An 8,645-nucleotide genomic window follows, 5' to 3' on the forward strand; every position below is an offset into this window, starting at 1 on the left:
TTAGGTAGAGCTGCTTTGACTCCCTGTCTTAGTAGTATGGCCTGTTGTAGAAAAGGCACTTACTTGTAAATTGTATGGGGCCTTAGGTCTTGCGAGGTGGGGCAAATTGCTTCACTGTTTAGTGGCTCTGTATGTGGGGGAAGGGGTTGGAGGGAGGACAATGTCATTGCCTGGCTGCTGGAAACTTTCTTGGCACTCTCCCTGTTTCCAGTCACTTTACCTACTTTTTCGTATGCAACTGGCACTCCTCTAGCTGTTGCTCTGGTGGTGGTTCCTGGAATGGATGGGTTTGATACATTCTATGACTATGCAGGCCCTTTATCAGACTCTCCTGTGAGACTGGCAGTTTCTTCCACCACCCCAGCCCTCACTGGTTTTTACAGCTAGAAGTTTATGAGGCTTTATTTTCTTGATGCTGGAACCCTGGGCTTCATGGTCGAGCCTGGGGCTGGGAGCACTTGCTCCTCAGGCAACCCTCCTGACTTTTATCCACCACACATGCCTCACTGCCTCCACACCATGTCCTCTCCACCCCAGCTCCCTGTCTCTTCCCCTCCTACCTGTCTGGATGGATATGGCTTATTTAAATCCTTGGTTGTCATACTCCCATACAGTTTAATTTTCTGGCAGTTCTGGTTATTTTTTGTTTTGAGGTTAGTTGTGATCCTTCTTATGGTTGTTCAAGGAAGTGCAGCAGGTCTACCTATGCCTTCATCTTTTTTTTTTAATGCAAATATTTTATTTTCAGTCATGTTTCTTTTTTATTTTTTGAACATTATCTAATGTTTTTCTCTATCATTCTATCATATTATCAGCCTCCAAGATTGTTTTCTTTTCTTTTTTATTGTTTTTTTTCTATTACAGTTGTCCCACATTTTCCCTCATTGCTCACCCCCCACCCTGCCCACCCCTTCCTCCACAGTCCATCCCTACCTCGTTACCCCGTTGTCCATGTCCATGGCTCATTTATACTAGTTCCCTGATTAGACCCTTCTCCTTCTTTCCCCCTTCTCCCCTCACCCCTTTGTTTTCATTTTGACCAGAAGTCTTAGCTTTCAGTTTTACATTCTATTTTTGCTTTGCTAGAAAATATTCCATTGTCTTTAGCATAATCTTATTGTTGGTTTTAATGAAAACACAGTAAGGACCAGTCATAGGTACCTCTGCATTACAACTAGTAGACCAACCTAAAACTCAGCCTTATATTTCAGTTACTACAAGTCTTGATTGATTATCTCACTCACCAAAAACTTAATGTTTCCAATAGTTAGCACTGAAGCTGTCAATTTTTAAATTTTCCTTTCCAGAGAGCACCCTAGGCTCTCCAACACAGGGATATAAGGAAAAATTAAGACTCTTTAATCCTCTGCCTGTCAGCACTCTTTTTGCAGGTACTGATTCTTGTTAGTAAAAGGCAGTCTAGACTAGACATTGCCAGAAGTTTGAAGGCTTTAAAGTGGCTATTTGAGTAGGTTGAAAATACTTCAAGTTCCTCTTTGCTTACATGAAGGCAAAACAAAACACTTTTGGCAATCATAGAAGAAAATAAAACAAAGCAAAAAACAAAAACAAAAAAAGCCCCCAAAGAACCACCACAAGAGGCAGCTGTTCTCTTGACAATAGGCAAGTCTGTTGTCTTTAAACCAGCTTCCATTGTTTCTGTGCTGGATGACCTACAATTGTATACTCTACCAAGCCACCCATCTATGGCATTTTGTTATAGCAGCCTGCAGGGACTAAGACAAGAGGTATTACAGTATGTAGTTTGCCATATGCAGTCATGAGATATCAAAATGTTAATGTCTTCAGCTCCATTGCCTTCTCTCACTGTTTTACCTCTGCCTCTTGGCTTCTCAGGTTTAAAGTTGATTTCAACATTGACTGATTTCAGATGAAGGAAGTATGGGAGCCATTAAAGAGTTTAACAGATTGGGGATCACTGACAGGTTAAACATTAAAATCCATTTTAAATGGTCTGGCCCAAAGTACCATTAAACAATAGTTAAGTAGTGATTATTATATAATTTATAAAATATAAATGTTTTATATTTTCCTCTTCCTTAGTGGCACTACTGTAAACTTCTCTGCATTGGTATTAAGATACCATAAAATGATGTGAGCAATCATCCTAGCAGGTAAAAAATTTATCAAAACAGTGACTTTTGTCTCAATGTGTGTGTGAGTCATGCAGTCACAGAGGCCCTGCATTCAGAAGGGCTTCTGCTTGGTTTAGTGCTCTGTTGTAAAATTCAAAAGAAAAATTTGAGCAAAGGCCTCACATTTTTATTTTGCACTAGATTCTTGCTCTGCTATATTCATATTTGTTCAAGACAACCAAGTAAATGTGAGCACTATCAAAAATAGGGTCTGATTTTTAGCATTATCATACCTGTTAATAAATGCTTTATTTATATTGGTTTTTAGGTTAAAGGTGCTAGACCTCAGCTCTCACAGTAGTAAAAAAAAAAATGTCCTTCTCAAAACCTGAAAAATAGTATGACTCTTGCTAATTAAATATAACAGATAAGGAAACAAATGAGATCCAGTATACAGAGGTTCTAGATAATTTTGAAAATACTGAGAGGATAATTTAGGCTTTAAGTGCTGTGTATTTTATCAGGCATCCAAACCTGGAAGACTGACTGAAAGCTACAGAGATAAATGAAAAATGTTTTTCTTTGAGAAGCTTTTCTTTGAGAACAAAATGAGAAACAAGAGATGTCCTTTGTAGCTCTGCAACAGGTAAATAATCATCTAAACAATAACAAAAAGAGACTAATTTCCCTGAATAATCTAAAATTTTGCTGGACATATAAATATCTTGGGTTTGAGGAGAAACTTTTACTACAGGGTTACTATAAAAATAGAACTAATTTATGGTTAAATATTTATTTCCTGAAGGAATAAATATCTAACACCTGACATATGGGTGACTCACATTGTCACTATTTCCATTTTTGGCATTCATTGTACAAATTTTAGAAAAGGCTACATGTACCAATTAATAGTCTTTCCCTAACATGATGAAGAAATAGCCTACTTAATTATGGTTTGCACTGCAGACTCTGTCATTCTCTTTCCTCTGACCAGTCCTAGTGGGACATGGCAGAGTATACAATTGGGCCCATTCAAATAATTTTCCTCACTGTATATTAATAATACACAGAACCCTGCCATGGCAAGTAAGGCAACCACTGCCCAAAGCAACTGTAGGCTAAAAGAATGTCTGGGCTTGCAGAGACAGATATTTTGGAAGCTTATGCTGTGTGGGTAGAGTTGTGAGGCTTCTTGTATTGGTGCTCGGTTACATCATCTAGATTTAAATACTGAGGGATTTGCCATTCAGTGCTTTCTTACACCAAATTTTTCTCTTTGTATCCCTAGATTGGACTACACTACAGGAAAATTATAACATTCAACTTTAGTATCCATTCTCTCATTGGGGAAACCACCCAAACAATGTTTTGAAGAAAATAAGTGAGTGAATGATACACAATTTCTTCCTCATAAATCACCAAAATAAACTCTTTGCAAGCACAGAGACTGAGATTAAAAGGGATTTGGGCATCCCCTAATAGACAATTTTCTGTCATTTACTAGACTTTAAAAAGTCTTGTTTTAGGTAGTTACCTTAGCAGAAATTTCTATCTACTTTATGGAATTCATTTGTATTCAAATGCCATGTTCTGGCACAAGTACTTTTGAGAAACTAAGCAACACCACTAATGAAAGGTTTTCAAAATGGAAGAGCTTAAAGATAAATACACTTAATGGTTTTCACTCAATTTCTCCCCTCTTTTAAAGGACCTGAAAAGTTACAAATATTGAATTCTATAGTGTGAATATATCTTTCCCTAAAATAAAGTTGTTGGTGTGCATTTCAACAACTCTGATATGTGTATCTCAATGATTTGAACATTCAATTCTTCAAAAGAGGAATGTCTACAACTGTCCAAGTTATTTACCATAATAAACAACCCTGGATTTTTCTTTAGTGTTTTAATTTCATGTGAGATATTGTATTATGTGAAACATACATGTAGTTTTCAGGATGGGAAATACAGTATTCCCTCACTTATCATGTGTATTACGTTCTAGACACCACCACCCCCACAATGGGTGAAAATCCGTGAAGTAGGAACCTTACATTTATTTTAGTATTTATATATTTTAAGACTTTATAAACCCTTCCCACACACTTATAAACCATTTCCAGTCCCTTATTAACCTTTCCTACTCCCTTATCACCCTTTTCCACACTTTTATAAACACTACTTATGTTCTTAAACATATTCTACACTCTTAAACCTATGGAACTTTAACAACGTATGTATACAGTACCACAAAATCCCACGATATAGTGAAAAATCTGCGATAAATAATTAAATATAATATTTTTAAAAATCCCACAATACAGTGAATCTGTGATAAGTGAACCGCAATATAGAGAGGGACTACTGTACTAAATTTCATGGAGAGGGCATTTACACTAATTATGTACTCTATAAGTTCACTGGGAGACTTCTGGTTTTGGACAAGATAGAAAACAGACGGTATGTACTATCCTACTGTAACAAAACAACAATAACAACAATAAATCTATGAAAGTATAGTTTTCAGATAATGGACATCAGGTAGTGAAGCACAGTAATCCTTAAGAAAAGGAAACAAATTAGAGAAGCTTTAAGCAGGGAAGAGGGCCATGTGAAGCTGGAGCAGGATTGGGGTGATGCACCTAAAAGCCAAGAAAACCTAAGGATTGCTGGCAACTTCCAGAAGCTGGGAGGGAGGCATAAGACAATGTTCAGAGGGAATCAACCATGCTAAGAACATCTTGATTTTGGATTTTTGGCCTCCTTAACTGTGAGAGAATAAATTTTTGTTATTTTAAGCACCTGTTTGTCGTCGTTTGTTATGGCAGCCCTAGGAAACTGATACATATAGGTGTTTAAAAAATAATCAATAATGCATCAGTGAATTGTGGGAAACTTCAAGCAGCCTAATATTTATGTACTTGGAATTGCGAAGGAAGGGAGGTAAGAGGTAGGAATATAAACATCATTTGAAGAAATAACAATTGAAACCTAGAGATCCAAGAAGCTGAATAAAGTCTAAGCACAAGACTTATGAAGAATGAACACTATAATAAAACAGTAATAAAAATATTAAAAACAGTGATAAGGCAAAAAGATTAAACCAGTGACAAATAAAAATATTGAAAGCATTCAGTAAAAAAGATACATATGTCCAGAAGAATTAAGGTATTCTATATTGACATAAAGAATGTCAATGATATTTTACATTCTTGTGACAATGACACAAGACTTATTGCTGGAATGAATGATGGCCGACTTCTTGTTGGAAACATTGCAGACCAGAACATAGTGAAGCAGCATTTGCAGTGCTGAAAATCAAAAACCATCAAGTTATAATTTTCTGCCAAGTGAACACATTTTTCATAAATGAAGGCAAAATATATTTCAGAAACACAAAAGCTGAAATAACTTATCACTGACTGACCTACATTATAGAAAATGTTGAAGAGGAAAATGATAACATGGAAATCTGGATCTATGCAAAGGATTGGAAGAACACTAGGAAATGTAAATAAGTGAATAAATATATTTTTTCTTACTTAAAAAAATCTCTTTAAAAGATAAACTGTTTAAGGCAACCATTATAACAACATATGTGGGATTTATAACATATGTAAGAATAAAATATATGAAAACAATAGCACAAAGACCCAAAGGGTAGAAGTGAAAATATGTTGGTGTAACAGTCTTGTACTCTATGTAGTTCCCCCTAAACCATGGGGGATGTGTTCCAAGACCCTCAGTGAATAATTGAAACCACAGATCTTACTGAGCACTCTATGTATTTTATGTTTTTTCTATACATACATACCTATGATAAAGTTTAGTACATAAATTAGGCACAGTAAGAGATTAATAACAATAATAATAAAACAGAACAATTATAGCAATACACTGTAATCACTGTTATGTGAATCTGGCCTATCTCTGATAATCGATGATAACTAAACAGCTACAAAATGACTAAAGGGTGGGTTAGGGTTAGGGATATACTGGACAAAAGGAGATTGATGTACTAAGCAGGACAGAACACACAAGACAGATTTAATCACACAACTCAAAATAGCTTGGAATTTAAAACTTATGAATTGTTTATTTCTGGAACTTTTTATTTAATATTTTTAGGCCATAGTAGACCATGGTAAACTGAAACTGGGAAGTGAAACTGCAGATAAGGCAGGACTATGTAAATGAAGTCATATAATATTACTTGATTGTGGGTTATGATAAGTAAATCCTCAAAGAACCATGTACAGACACAAACTGAAATAAAGAAGTATAATTAATATGACATAATGGAGATAAAATTAGTCATAAAGATCAATCCAAAAATTAGAAAAGGAAGAAAAAGAAGATAAAGGGTACAGAGAGCAGGTTGGCTAAATAAAACAAGGTGGTGAAATTAAACCCAACCACATTAATAGTCACATGAAATGTAAATGGTTTACAAGAAGCCTACTTTAGATATACATGACACAAAATACTTAAAAAATGAAAGTGGAAAAAAGATATACCATGCTAACGCTAATCGAAAGTAAGATAGAGTGGCTATAATGATATCAAACAAAGTAGATCTCAGAGCAAAGACTACTATCAGGAATAAAGAGGCTCATTTCATAATGATAAAGGGGTCAATTATCAAGGGGACATAACAGTGCTAATTGTTTATGATCCTAATAACAGACTTCAGAACTCATGAAGCAAAAACTGATAGACTAGAAAGGGAAAATAGAAAAGTCCACAGTTTTAGCCAGAGATTTCAACACTCTTTCTACATTGATAAAACAAGTAGAAAAAAATAAGGATTTAGAAGACCTGAAAATTGAAGGACAGGGAATATTTTTCAATTTATTTTTATGAGAGCAGCATTATTCATATATCAAAACCACACAAAGACAGTACTAGAAAACTACAGACCAGTATTCTTCATAGGCATAAATTCAAAAATTCTTAAAATTTTAGCAAATTAAATCCTTTTAAAAAAGGATAATAAATAATGACCAGTTATCCCAGGAGTGTGAAGATTAGTGGATATTCATTTTCCTTTCTAACTCAGATACAGCACAGACCAATTTTTATATGTTATTTCCTCTGAAATTGCTGTGTACTTCTAAAAATATGACTAAATCTAAAAAATTATATTTCTCAGGGCAGAACAGAAGTCCTTTTTAAAGACATGCTGATTTAGTCAGGCAAATCTTTTGGCTTTCTTTTAATTTCTTTTTTTTAAACAATGCACAACAGGATTCAACTGTACTCCTACATATTACAATTTTAAAATTTCTACTGTAAAAGTTTTCTGTTGTTTTGTAAAAAATTATCTCCAAATTATTGGTTTAAGATAGTACACATTTATTATCTGCTGTGATCAGGAGTCTGGCCATGGCTTAGCTGGGTTCTCTGTTTAGGGTCTTACCAAGCTGTAATCAAGGTGTTGGCTGGGCTGCTTCCAAACTCACTCAGTTTGTAGGCTGGATTAAATTTTTAAATTGCTTTTAGAGGGAGAGAGGAAGGGAGAGAGAGAGAGAGAGAAATCTTGATTTACTGTTTCATTTGTTTTTGCATTCATCGGTGGATTCTTGTATATACCCTGATCCCTGAACGGGGTGCAACCCTCAGCCTTGGTGTATTGGGTCCATGTTCTAACCAACTGAGCTATCCAGTCAGGGTCATGCTAAGTGTTGTGAGAGGGCACCAACTATGAAAGGTAAGAAACCGCTCTAAGTAACTATTCTAACCCTTCATATGATCTATTATGTCCCCCCAGGGCATGCACCTTACTGGAAGTCCTGTAATATTGAGTCAATGTGCAGAGTGGATAGAGCAAGTTCCTATTTAATTTCTCTGCTCCAAAAATACATTTAATATATTGTCCACAAATAGAGGATGTATCAGATATTAAACTGAAAAGAACAGATACTACACTTGATCTTAGCTAAAATGCTGTGAAACAATAGGCTGGATTAATTTTTTTGTGATTGTAGGACTGAGGGCCCTGGTTTCTTGTAGGCTGACATTTGGAGGCCACCTTCAGCTCCTAGCAGCTGTCTGCATGTCCTTGAGGTTTCTCACAGGTTCCTGCCATGTGGGCTTTCCCAAAATACCTGTTTCATTCATAAAGCCAATAGGAGAGCTTCTAAAATCTGATAGCAAGACAAAGTGGTATATAACATAATGTAATCACAAGAGTGATAGCACATTCTATTATCTTTGTCATGTTCTATTTTCTAGAAGCCTACTCTCATGGGGAGGAGATTGATCAAAGTGTGACCATATTGAGTCAATTCACAGTCTACCTGCACATAGGAATCAGGGATGCTAAAAAAAAGAAGCAGTTATAAAATAAAAATAATAATAAGTGAAGTAAGTAGAAGATGTAGGAATCTGATTAAACAGTTAATTGGTTGGGTTCAGAGATCATTAAAATAACTATAGGTTTGATTAACAATGAAAGTTAATTTATTTAGCATTCAGACTTTTATTATTTCCTACATAAATCTCATCTTTCAAATTTAGCATATACCATTTTCTACTTCTCTGGTATTCACA

The 8,645-nt window shown here is 35.3% G+C and overlaps 1 non-coding gene across 1 annotated transcript; it reads right to left on the reverse strand.

The window, feature by feature from the left end:
* Nucleotides 1–7,861: 7,861 nt before the first annotated feature.
* On the reverse strand, nucleotides 7,862–8,051 carry LOC150002769 (U2 spliceosomal RNA). Its single transcript, XR_016512852.1, has one exon. It is a non-coding gene; the product is annotated as a U2 spliceosomal RNA (small nuclear RNA).
* Nucleotides 8,052–8,645: the final 594 nt, after the last annotated feature.

Source organism: Furipterus horrens, unplaced genomic scaffold (assembly GCF_987537825.1).
Source record: "Furipterus horrens unplaced genomic scaffold, mFurHor1.1.pri manual_scaffold_8, whole genome shotgun sequence".
Taxonomy (NCBI): Eukaryota; Metazoa; Chordata; class Mammalia; order Chiroptera; family Furipteridae; genus Furipterus; species Furipterus horrens.